At 41.1% G+C, this 11706-nt stretch overlaps 1 long non-coding RNA gene across 1 annotated transcript; it reads left to right on the forward strand.

The window, feature by feature from the left end:
• Window positions 1–3259: 3259 nt before the first annotated feature.
• On the forward strand, window positions 3260–4263 carry LOC134203988 (uncharacterized). Its single transcript, XR_009977745.1, has 3 exons — window positions 3260–3388; window positions 3457–3694; window positions 3763–4263. It is a non-coding gene; the product is annotated as an uncharacterized LOC134203988 (long non-coding RNA).
• Window positions 4264–11706: the final 7443 nt, after the last annotated feature.

Genomic DNA, 11706 nt, shown 5'->3' on the forward strand with positions numbered 1-11706 from the left:
AAACTATGGGACTGAATTCCGCGTCGACTGCAACTGCGTGCAAATCGGACAATGGGAAGTTCAAAAAAGTGTGTCTACAAAATTTGTACACATACACACATACACACGGCCCCCCTTTGAAGCATTACTTTCTGGTTGTACCGAAGGGACTATGGGCTTGGCGGCAATGGAAACGGTTTAGCGGGTCGGGGATGTAGTCCTGCCTCCCTCGTTTGCTGTTGGAGGTGATCCCTAACCCCGCACTTCCTGGACAACCCAGGATGTCAGTTGAACAGATTCCCCCTCCATTGCTTAGGAAGAAAAAAAACACACGCACATACAGACTATAAGCAGAACGAGCCGAACGAGGGAATGTGATACACAACTAGAGGAAAGTATAAACACGTGTGGTACATTCGAGTAGACAGTAGAGACTGATTTATTTGTCAAAATATACACGGTAATATTGTATTACTCACTTTTACTCTTCTAACTTACCCAGTGAGTGGCTTGCTCTTCACACCCCTCCTCAAACCAATCACGCTTCGACTCCCATGAAGACTCGATGTTTCATAAACGGCACCGTTGGGAGACCCTTAGTGAGTAGGTCTGCCGGTTGTTCAGCTGTCGGGATGTAGCACAACTTTACTTTACCTGCTCGAACGCACTCCTTGATGAAATGTAGCTTCACTTCAGTATGCTTTAATTTCTTCGACGGTCCATCCGACTCTGCTATGGCAATCGTAGATTGATTGTCTTCAAATATGTCCGCAGGGTGACGTTCACGAATATCCAACTCCACAAACAGTTTACTAGTCCACAAGACTTCACAAAGGCAGTCAGCCAACGCATAGCACTCGGCCTCAGTTGAGGATAGCGCCACTGTTCGCTGTTTCTTGGTACTCCACGCTGTTGTAGCTCCATAAATCTGAACCAAATAGCCAGAAACAGAATGCCGATTATTAATCTCGGTAGCCCAATTAGCATCGGCGAACCCTACTATCTGACGGCAAGAAGCATCCTTTTTGGTGTACAACAGCCCGTATTCCTTGGTTCCTCGCAAATAGCGAAGAATTCTCTTTGCATGTTTCCAATGTTCTTCTCCGGGATTCGACTGGAACTGGCTAAAGTACGAAACGGCGGCACTTATGTCTGGACGAGACGTCACCATCAAATATGTCAGGCATCCGTTCAGTTCCCTGAACGGTTTGTCCAAATTTTGTACCACTTCCGTTTTCTTCAGCTGTAGCCCTTGTTCCATCGGCGTTAATGATGGCTTGCATGTATCCATTCCAAATCGTTTCAGTACAGCGTCAACGTAATTCGGCGAACCATCCAGCCCAAACTTAAGCCGGAAAATCCACTTGCAGTCCACGGCCTTCCGACCGACTGGCAAGTCTACCAACTGCCAAGTGTTATTCTCAGCCAATGACCGTAACTCCTCGTCTATGGCAAGTTTCCACTCCGGCCAATCATCCAGTTTTCGCAGCTCTTCAATGCTGTCAGGAATATTTTCGACATAACTTTCCGCGTTAAGTGCATAAGCTACACACAAGTAGTCATCCAATTTAGCTGGAGGTTTCCTAACTCGTTCACTACGACGCAAACATGTTCCCGCCTCGGTTCCCGCATCGTTGTTGTTCTCGTCCTCAGCTGCATCGCTATTCTCTGAGAACGACCCATCTTCCGCTTCTCTAAACGCTTCATCATCAGAATCCTCAACATTTTCCGGTTCGTCAACTGGACTTGTAAAGCTTCTTTCGGATTCCGCACGATCAAGAACGCTTCTCGAAGAAAATGGGCCAAGCAGTTGACCCTGACTTGAAGACGGACCAAGATTGTTGGTAGCCACCGGTTGGCAGTCGAGTTTCCACTGCTTTAGCGCTTTCTCATCTACCACAACGTCACGAGCGATGAAAATCCGTTTGCCGTCCCACAAACGGTAACCGCCACCACCGTATCCCACGAAGTGACTAATCTTGCTACGAGACTCTAGCTTGCTTCGCTTCTCCTTCGGAATTAGGCTGTATGCTTTGCTTCCGAAAATTCGCATTCTTGACACGTCCGGCTTATGCCCATACCAGCCGTAGGACTCCGATTAACAATATAGACTGCCGCCAATACCGCCTCGCTCCACATTTTATGATCCAGTCCTGAATCTGCAATCATTGCCCTGGCCTTGTCGAGAATAGTGCGATTGAATCGTTCACTGACCCCATTTTGCTGCGGGGTATATGGGACCGTGAACTCCACTTGGATACCTTTACTCCTGCAAAAATCAGCAAACGCTTTCCCTACGTATTCCCCGCCGTTATCACAACGCAAACGGCTTAAACTAGTGTCAAAATGCGCCTCAGCCATAGCTACGTAGATTTTAAAGCAATCGAACACCTCATTTTTCGTGCTCATGATATCCCAAGTAACCATAAGCATCATAAACTGGCTTCAATTCAGCATTATATCCAATTGTAAAGCAACCTTTTAAAGCCTACTTGCTCTGAGTGTCAATATAATGCTAATTTGATGCCACAAAAGGCGAAATAGCGTGCCAATAAAATGCTGATGATGAAAACACTTACATAGCAATACTAATGCAATTATAGTGCTGCAAAAGAATCCTGTCAAAATTGACAGCCCGATTATAGCACCGCTAATGCTTTTAGAAAGCATTGGCATCTGGTTTTGTTTTCAATGCTATTTTTAGTTTGAATGATTTCTTTTTGGATTTTTTTATGAACATTGAAATGGATAACACAAAAAAAAATTAAAATAATAGGTAAGTTTTCGAAAACTTTGTTCTATATCTTCATTGTTTATACCAAATTCCGTCGCCCTCGTATAATTTCGTTGAATATATATAAACACTAAATCTTTGAGTCTCGAACTGAGATGTCTTGCCTTGTCGTTATCGCTGAAGTGCTGCTCTACTGCCTGGGCCATACGGGATATTTATGAATCCGGCGATAAAAGGCCAATTTAATTTAGCTTATTTACGATTTCCATTTCAGATAATCTGTGTTGCCAGTATGCATATTCTAGTCAAAGCATAAAATCTCTTAAAAGTATGGACTCATATATTCTCTCTGGTTATTGTGTCTATTACTTTGAACAGTCTAGCCTATATATAAATATATACGGAATTAATACACGACCCCTGAAAGTTTCAATTTCTATAATTAGTTATTCACTATTTGTAGACATTAATTTTAACAATAAATAATAAATAAATAAAAATTATAGTTTTTCTTCAAAGGAAAACTGGCAACTTTGTCATAAAAATTGATAGACAAAATGTCAATAAGAAAAAACCTCAGGGAAAATCAAAGTCCTAGCCATTCTCTTTATTTTCCATTAAGTTTAAAAGGTTTTAAATCATTTGTGTTATTAGAATATCGCTGTTAGTACATAGGTAAGTGATTCTAAACGCAATAAAATATGTGTAGTGATAACATCTCGGATAATACATTTGTATTACAGATTCCATGACCACTAAAATTTCTGTGCAATACGGTGACTTTTTGGTTTTTATGTCGGAGCAACGGAGACCGGAAGCGCTGAAAGTACAGTATACCTCCTGTGAGTCTCCGGCTTCTAATTTAAAGGAACCTTTGGTCACCGGATGGTATAAAAACCGCGAAAGGATCCAATCAGATTAGAAGAGGCCAAAGTACTGTGCGCCTACCAATTTATAATAAATGTTACCGGTTTCAATGATGTAAGCTTGGACTTAATGTTAGAGTAGGTATCTAATATGTATTTAAAACATGTTCTGTTTTCCTGCAGGTAATTTGAATTGGAAGCAAGTGGAAAAATCTTTCGGTCCAGATGAGCATGAACAACGACGAAAGTTGAGTATTTTTCCAGCAGACCAGACCCTTCCTTATTTCGGAAAATTCACTTCGGCGATTATTAAAAAGGCAATAAACAAGAAGAAATGCATGATCTGGACGAGGATTCTTATCCTCACGTGAAGTTTCGAAGTCATCACAACCATAAAAAGATAAAGCAACATTCCGTTCTGAATACAAACAGGAACAAGGGGGCTAGGGTTGGAAAACGGTGCATCTTAACTGAGTGTCAACGGAAACATCCTACAGATGAAGACGTAAATGGAGAATCAAAGCTTTTTCAAAGATTATATCAAGGACTCGGAGTCTACAATCACACACATGCAGATCAAACGGAGTATATTGAAGGAGCCAGAAGTATCGACGAATATGTGTGGTGTTTAACTTGAATTGTTTGTCTTATGTGAACGAACAACATTAAAACAAATTTAATAAATTTCGTGATTCTATGATTACATTTTCCTTTGCGCCTTTTTACTATCTTTTGCATAAAATGCGATTATTAAATTATTATTTAAATCTCGATTTAAATGATTGATGTGGGTTTTAGGGAGTTAAAGCAAGGTACTCAATTAGCTATAGCAAACGACTGCAAAGTCTGGAATGTCTATAAATAGATTCATTGTTTGCATTTCTGGTGTCGTTTTAGAGCAAACATGCCCTTAAGGTGACTTGCGGTGGCACTCCAATCTCTTTGTGGTTGTACCATAAAAATCATCAACTTAAGATTAGTAGTCGTGAGAAACTTGACTACCAACACCTACCAATCTACAAGGCAGACAAAAATAACAACTTGTTTTGTTAACATCCGACTGCCGTAAACATTGCATTAATGTGAACGATTTCAGTCTGAGTTGTACGCAGGATTACTCAATACGGTTTAACTATGACATAAACTAACGAAATGTGTCCGAAAATCAACAGATTAGCTTTGATTTACGTTGATATTTATGTTTTATTTTTTCATGATGCTAGCTGTTTATGTTCACATATCGTGACATTGCTGCCAGCTGTTCAAACACACCAATAGCATTATTGAAATTTACTGCGTTTTCTTTTTAACTTTTCAAGACGTTCCAAAGTAGAATAATGAAGATATAATTATGACATTAATAGATAACAGGTTGGAGAGAGATTTATTATTTTTTCGATATTTTACATGTTTTTACTATGATTTCACAGAATTTCATGTTGACATCACTGCCTGCTGCGATAGGTAATGATCAATGACTACTCGCATACGACGCTGCCGACGACGAGCAACCGACGACGTCGTTGGCATGCGCGGTGGGAAGAGGAAATTTTTCCACTTAGTTTAATTTTCATTGAATCGACGCCAAATGTGCACTAAATGATTCGATTATTTTGACAATAAGTAGGTTTAGGTTCAAACTTAGTTCTGATACTTTTTCTTGCGAAATGGTGGTCAGGTTTGGTTTTTTTTATAATAAAACTAATGTGATCGGTGCTATTCGCAGTGAGGAGGTGGGTAATTATAAGATTGTGTTGGTGAGCCGCAGGGTAGCCATTTTGAATGACACCGTAAGAGGCCTTAAAATCTCCGGTGTTTCCATGCATTAGATCGTGCATTAAATGAGCATTATAGATGAATATAATGTCAATAATAATGCAACATTTGTCAAGGCTCCAATGCATTAGCAATGCTTATGCAGGGCATCTCTGCTTGAATGATGCCATTATTGAGCTTTTAAGTCGCTTAAATGCTAAGTTACGGCCATTAACATGCAAAAACTTAATGCTTACGGTTACTTGGGATAGGCCGCACAAAAATGGGAATAATCGTCTGTGAAAGTTACAAAATAGCGCTTACCATTCCATGAAGTCGGGGTCATCGCACCACAAACATCGCTATGCACTAACTCCAAAGGCCTAGAGCTACGGGGAAGCACTAAATCCTGGAAGGGCTTAAGGCCGGCGCACAATGGATCCGGAAGGCAATCCGGAAATTTGACAGCTACTTTGCATACATGCAGTCAAACATAGCAACGCACAATGCATCCGGAATGAGTTTGCGGATTGTACTAAACGCAGTAAACCGCAAACCTGTCCGCACCATTTGAACAATCTCAAACTTTGCGGACAGGTTTGCGTCAAAAATAAACAAATCACGAGGAAATGATGATTCATTTTTACTTCCACTGAAATTGCAAGGAATTTCCATTGAAGATTTCAAGGAGATAAAACTTAAATAAATATGTTGAATTTCTATGGGAAAAGTAAGTATGTTTCTTTGAAATTATAAAGATTTTCAACGGGTAATTCAAAAGAATATCCTCGGAAAACTTTAAGGAAATTTCCTGGGAAATTGTAAGAAATGTTCGTGAAAATGTTGTAAGTATTTTTCAGGGAAATTGTAAGGAACTTCCATGCGAAATTACGAGGAATTTAAACAGGAAATGGAAGGAATTTCTTCGGGCATTTAAAAGAAATTTCCATTAGCATCTGATAGGATTTCCATCGAAAATTGTTAGGATTTATAGGAAATTGTATGAAATTTCCATAGAAATTATTTAAATAATACCAATGGCAAATTACAAGGGATCTCTATTGAAAATAGAAAGGAATTTCTAAGGGAAATTATATGGGATTTTTATGTGAAATTGTTAGGAAATTCCATGAGAAAACGTTATGGGATTTTTCATGAATAAATTTGAGGAATGTCCATGGAAAACCATGAACAGAGAGGAACTTCCATGAGAAACCATGGAGAATTGTATGAAATTTCGATTGGAATTTCTAGAGGAATTTCTATAAGAACACTTGAGGGATTTCAATTGGCAAACTGTTAGTAAATTTGTGACGAATTTCAATGGGGAAATCTAAAGAATTTTTATGAGAATTTGTAAGGAATATCCATGAGAAACTGTTGGGAATAGCAACAGTAAATTGTTTAAAGTTTCATAGGGGCAATTCGAAGAAATTTCCATGGCAAATTGTGAACGTAATTGTAAGAAAATTCAATAAGAAACTGTTAGGAAATTTCATGGAAAATTGTTAAGAACATCAATGGGAAATTGTAACAAATTACCAAAAGGACTGGCAAGGAGTTACTATGAAAACTGTTAGCGTTTCTCATGGGAAACTGTAAGGGGTTGGCATGGGAAATCGTGAGGAATTTTCTTGGGAATTTCCATAAGAAAATGAAAGAAATTTCAATTGGAAATTTTAACGAATGTTCATCGAAAATTGAAAGATATTTCAACGGAAATTCCAAGGAAGTTTCACAAGACATTTTTTAAAATTTCCGTTGGATATAGCAAGGAATTCAAAAGGTGAATCGTAAGGAATTTAAAGTGCCTCCAGGAATTCCTCCGGAAGTGCTTCCAAGAATTTCTCCGGAAGTTCCTCCGAACATTCTTTCAGAAGGTCCTCCAAGAATTGGAAATTCCTCCAGTAATTCCTCCTCAAGTTCCTCCAGGAGTTCCGCCTGAAGATCATCCGGTAATTCCCTGGAAGTTCCTCCAGGAATTTCCCAGAAAATCCACCAGGATTCCCCTGAAGCTCCTCCAGGAACTCCTCCAGAAATTCTACAGGAATTCTTTCGAAAGCTTCTACAAAAAAATCCTTTGGAAAATCTTTCAAAAATTCCTCCTGAAGTTCCTCCAGGAATTTCTCCGAAAAATCCTCCAGCAATTCCTCCGGAGGTCCTCCAGCAATTCCTCCGGAAGTCTTCCGGAAATTCCTCCAGCAATTCCTCCGGAAGTTCCTCCAGCAATTCCTCCGGAAGTTCTTCCAGCAATTCCTCCGGAAGTTCCTCCAGAAATTCCTCCAGAAATTCCTCCAGAAGTTCCTCCAGAAATTCCTCAGAAAGTTCCTCCAGCAATTCCTCCGGAAGTTCCTCCAGCAATTCCTCCGGAAGTTCCTCCAGCAATTCCTCCGGAAGTTCCTCCAGCAATTCTTCCGGAAGTTTCATCAGCAATTCCTCCGGAGGTTCCTCCTGCAAATCCTCCGAAAGTTCCTCCATTAGTTGCTCCAGCAATTCCTCCGGAAGCTCTGCCAGTAATTCCTCCGGTTGTTGCTCCAGATATTCCTCCGAATGTTCCTCCAGCAATTCCTCCGGAAGATCCTACAGCAATTCCTCCAGAAGTTCTTTCAGCAATTCCTCCGGAAGTTCCTCCAGGAATTTCTCCGGAAGTTCCTCCAGGAATTTCTTTGGAAAATCCTTCAGGAATTCATCCAGAAGTTCCTCCAGGATTTCTTTCGGAAGTTCTTCCAGGAATTCTTCCGGAAGTTTCTCCAGGAATTCCTCCGGAAGTTCCTTCAGGAACTCCTTCAGAAGTTTCTCCAAGAATTCCTTCAGAAGTAATTCTTCCAGGAATTCCTTCGGAAGTTCCTCCAGGAATTCCTGAGGAAAGTTCCCCCAAAAATTCCTTTGAAAGTTCCTCCAGGAATTCTTTCGGAAGTTTCTACAGAAATTCCTCCGGAAGTTTTTCAAGAATTCCTTTGGAAGTTCTTTCAGGAATTCCTCCGGAAGTTTCTATAGGTAATCCTCCAGGGAACTTCCTCTGGAAATTCCTCCAGTAATTTCTCCGGAAGTTTCTCCAGAAATTCCTCAAGGGATATCCGAAGGAATTCCTCAAGGAACTTCCGGAAGAATTATTGAAAGAACTTCCCGAGGAATTTATGAAAGAAATTGGCGGAGGATTTCCTGAAGGAACTTCCGGAGGAATTACTGAAGGAACTTTCAGAGGAGATCTTGAAGGAACTTCCCGAAAAATTCCTGAATGAGCTTCCCTGGGAATTTCTGGAGAAACATCCGAAGGAACTTCCGGAGAAATTCATGAAGGAACTTCCGGAGAAACTCCTGAAAGAACTTCCGAAGAAATTTCTGGAGTAATTTACGGAGGAATTCCTGGAGGAACTGCTGGAGGAATTTCCGGAGGAATTGCTGGAGGAATTGCTGGAGGAACTTCCGGAGGAATTCCTGGAGGAACTTCCGGAGGAATTGCTGGAGGAACTTCCGGAGGAATTCCTGGAGGAACTTCCTGAGGAATTCCTGGAGGAACATCCGGATGAATTCCTCATGGAACTTCCGGAGGAATTCCTGGAGGAGCTTCGAAGGAATTCCTGGAAGATTTTTAGTAGGAATTTCGGAAGATTTTCCTTATGATTTTTTGTATTTTTTATGAATTTCTGGAGGAATTCCTGGAAGAACTTACGGAGGAACTTCTGGAGGAATTCTCGGAGGAATTTCTGGAGGAATTTTCGGAGGAATTTCCGGAGGAACTTCCGAACATTTCTGAAGAATTCTTTATAAAAACTTCCGAAGTTAATGTTTGAGGAATTTCTGGGGAATGATTTTTGTATTTTTATGAATTTCTGGAGGAATTCCTGGAAGAACTTACGGAGGAACTGGAGGAAATCTCGGAGGAATTTCTGGAGGAATTTCCGGAGGAATTTCCGGAGGAACTTCCGAAAATTTCTGAAGAATTCTTTATAAAAACTTTCGAAGTTAATGTTTGAGGAATTTCTGGGGGAATTCCTGGAGGTACTTGCAAGGGATATACTGAAGAAACTTCGGGGGGAACTGCTGGAGAAACTTCCGGAGGAATGCCTGGGGCAGCTTCGGGAGCAATCCCTGTATGAACTTCCGGAAAAATTCCTGGAGGAGCTTCCAAAGCAATTCCTAGAGGAACTTCCGGAGCAATTCCTGAGGTATTCCTAGTGGATTTTTCGGAGGATTTTCCGAATGATTTTGGTAATAACTTCCGAAGGAGTTCCTGTAGAAATTTCTAGAGGACTCCCTATAGAAATTTCTGAAGAAACTTCCAGAGAAATTCTTAGAGAAACTTCTCGAGGTATTCTTAAAAAAAAAATCCGAAGAAATTTTTAAATAAACTATTTATAATTCATGTGGAAATTTCTGAAGGATATCCTGTAGAAACTTTCGGAGGAAATTTTGTAGGCATTTCTATAGGAAATCCTGGAGGTACTTCCAGAGTAATTTTTAGAGGAACTTCTAGAAGAATTAACGGAGAAACTTGTGGATAAACTCTCGGAGGAATTTCTGGAGGATTTTGTGGAGAATCTCCTGGAGAAACTGCCGAAGGGATTTCAGGAGAAAGCGTCAGAAGAATATCTTTAGGTACTTTCGGAGGTAGTCTAGGAGGATTTCATGGAGGAATTCTGGAGGAGCTTGCGGAGGGATTCTCGGAGGAATTTCTCAAGAAATTGTTGGAATGACTTGTGGGGAAACTTGCCTAGGAAAGACATGAATTAATCACGATTTTTAATGAACCTCCATCATCCAATGTCCAAAAATGCAGTTTTAATTCTCCTCCAAATTTTCTGAATACTTTAATAACTTTACTAAATAAATATAAGCTCAAAATCTCGAGCGCCAGAGATACATATGTCCATTCCGTAATAACTTATTTGGAACCCAACAGCGACAAAAAAATGTTAACCGCTCTACTGTCAAAAACCGTATGCATTGTGGGTTGCTTATCCGTTTTGCGTGCGTTTTGTATTTTAGTACAAAACGTATCAAACGGATTACAAAACGCAAACTCAAACGCAAACGCAACGTATCCATTGTGCTCCGGCCTTTACGCGTCTGCTTACCTTCCATACAAGGACGACATACGCCGCCGCTGTTTACAGCTTCCTTTTGCAACGACAATCCTTTCACCATATTTTCCCGAATCACTTTCACTAAGCCACTCTTCCCGATGTGGCCAAATCTTCGGTGCCACAGTTCTGCACAGTCGATTGTCTTATGCGTCATAAGCACTTCAGAGTTTGCTACTGGTATCACGTCAATGTCCAGTTCGTAAAGCCGATCTGATCGACTTCCCATACACACTACCTCGCCATCTCGCTTGATGACCGCGCTGTTCTTGGAAAAAATCACTTCCATCCCAAGCTGCCCCACACGACGGATTGAGAAGAGGTTGTAGTTCAAACCCGGGACGAACAATACGTTATCGACAACGCACTTCAACCGACGTTTCCCGATTCGCGCAACGATATCCACTTTTCCTTTGTGGTAACTTTGGAGCACTTCACCAGATGCAATTTTAATCATCACAGGCGCATCTAACTTTTGTACGTCACGGAGGTACTCACTTGAACAGATCATGTGATCTGACGCACCCGAATCCAAGATCCAGCGAAATTTACTGTTATTGTCATCACACTTTCCGTTTTTGTCAACACAACTACTGACAAACGTAACTTCCATTTCACTAATGTGCGCTTTTCTATTCTTTACACTTTTGTTTTCATTCTTCTTCGACTTCGCAATGTCGAAATCGCGGCGTTGGTAGCACTCCGACCGTTTGTGCCCCAGTTTACCGCACGCAAAACACTTTATTTTCGATTTAGCACTTTTCCCGGTGAACGCCGTCGAGCCGCTTCTTTCTGCTGTGTCGTCATTATGCTCCCGTTTCACACTTTCACTCAGTAAACGAGCTTTGACGAACTCGAGCGTACACTGCGCTGGTGACAGTGTTTCCAAAACGGTCACGAGTTGCCCATACGATTTTGGCATGGTTTGAAGGAGATAAAATATCACTAGCTGCTCCTGCAGTTGAATCCCGGCGGCATCCAGATCCCGCACCATCCGCTCGAATTGGAGCAGGTGCACTTGAAGGGAGCCGGTTTCCTCGAACTTCATTGCTGACAGCTTTTTCAGCAAATAAAACTGCCCGGAAATGCCCTTGCGAGCAAACGTATTCTCAAGCGTCGTCCAAATTTCCAGCGGGGATTGCTTACCATTGATGTACTCAAGTTGCGAATCCGCAATGTTCCGGACCAGCACCGACTTGCACTTTACGTCCCTTTTCTTCCTTTCTTGCAGTTTCTTATCCTTCGCGAGCTTCACATTTTCACTGTCAGTAGCCAACACATGGTACTG

Source organism: Armigeres subalbatus, unplaced genomic scaffold, assembly GCF_024139115.2.
Source record: "Armigeres subalbatus isolate Guangzhou_Male unplaced genomic scaffold, GZ_Asu_2 Contig316, whole genome shotgun sequence".
NCBI lineage: Eukaryota > Metazoa > Arthropoda > Insecta > Diptera > Culicidae > Armigeres > Armigeres subalbatus.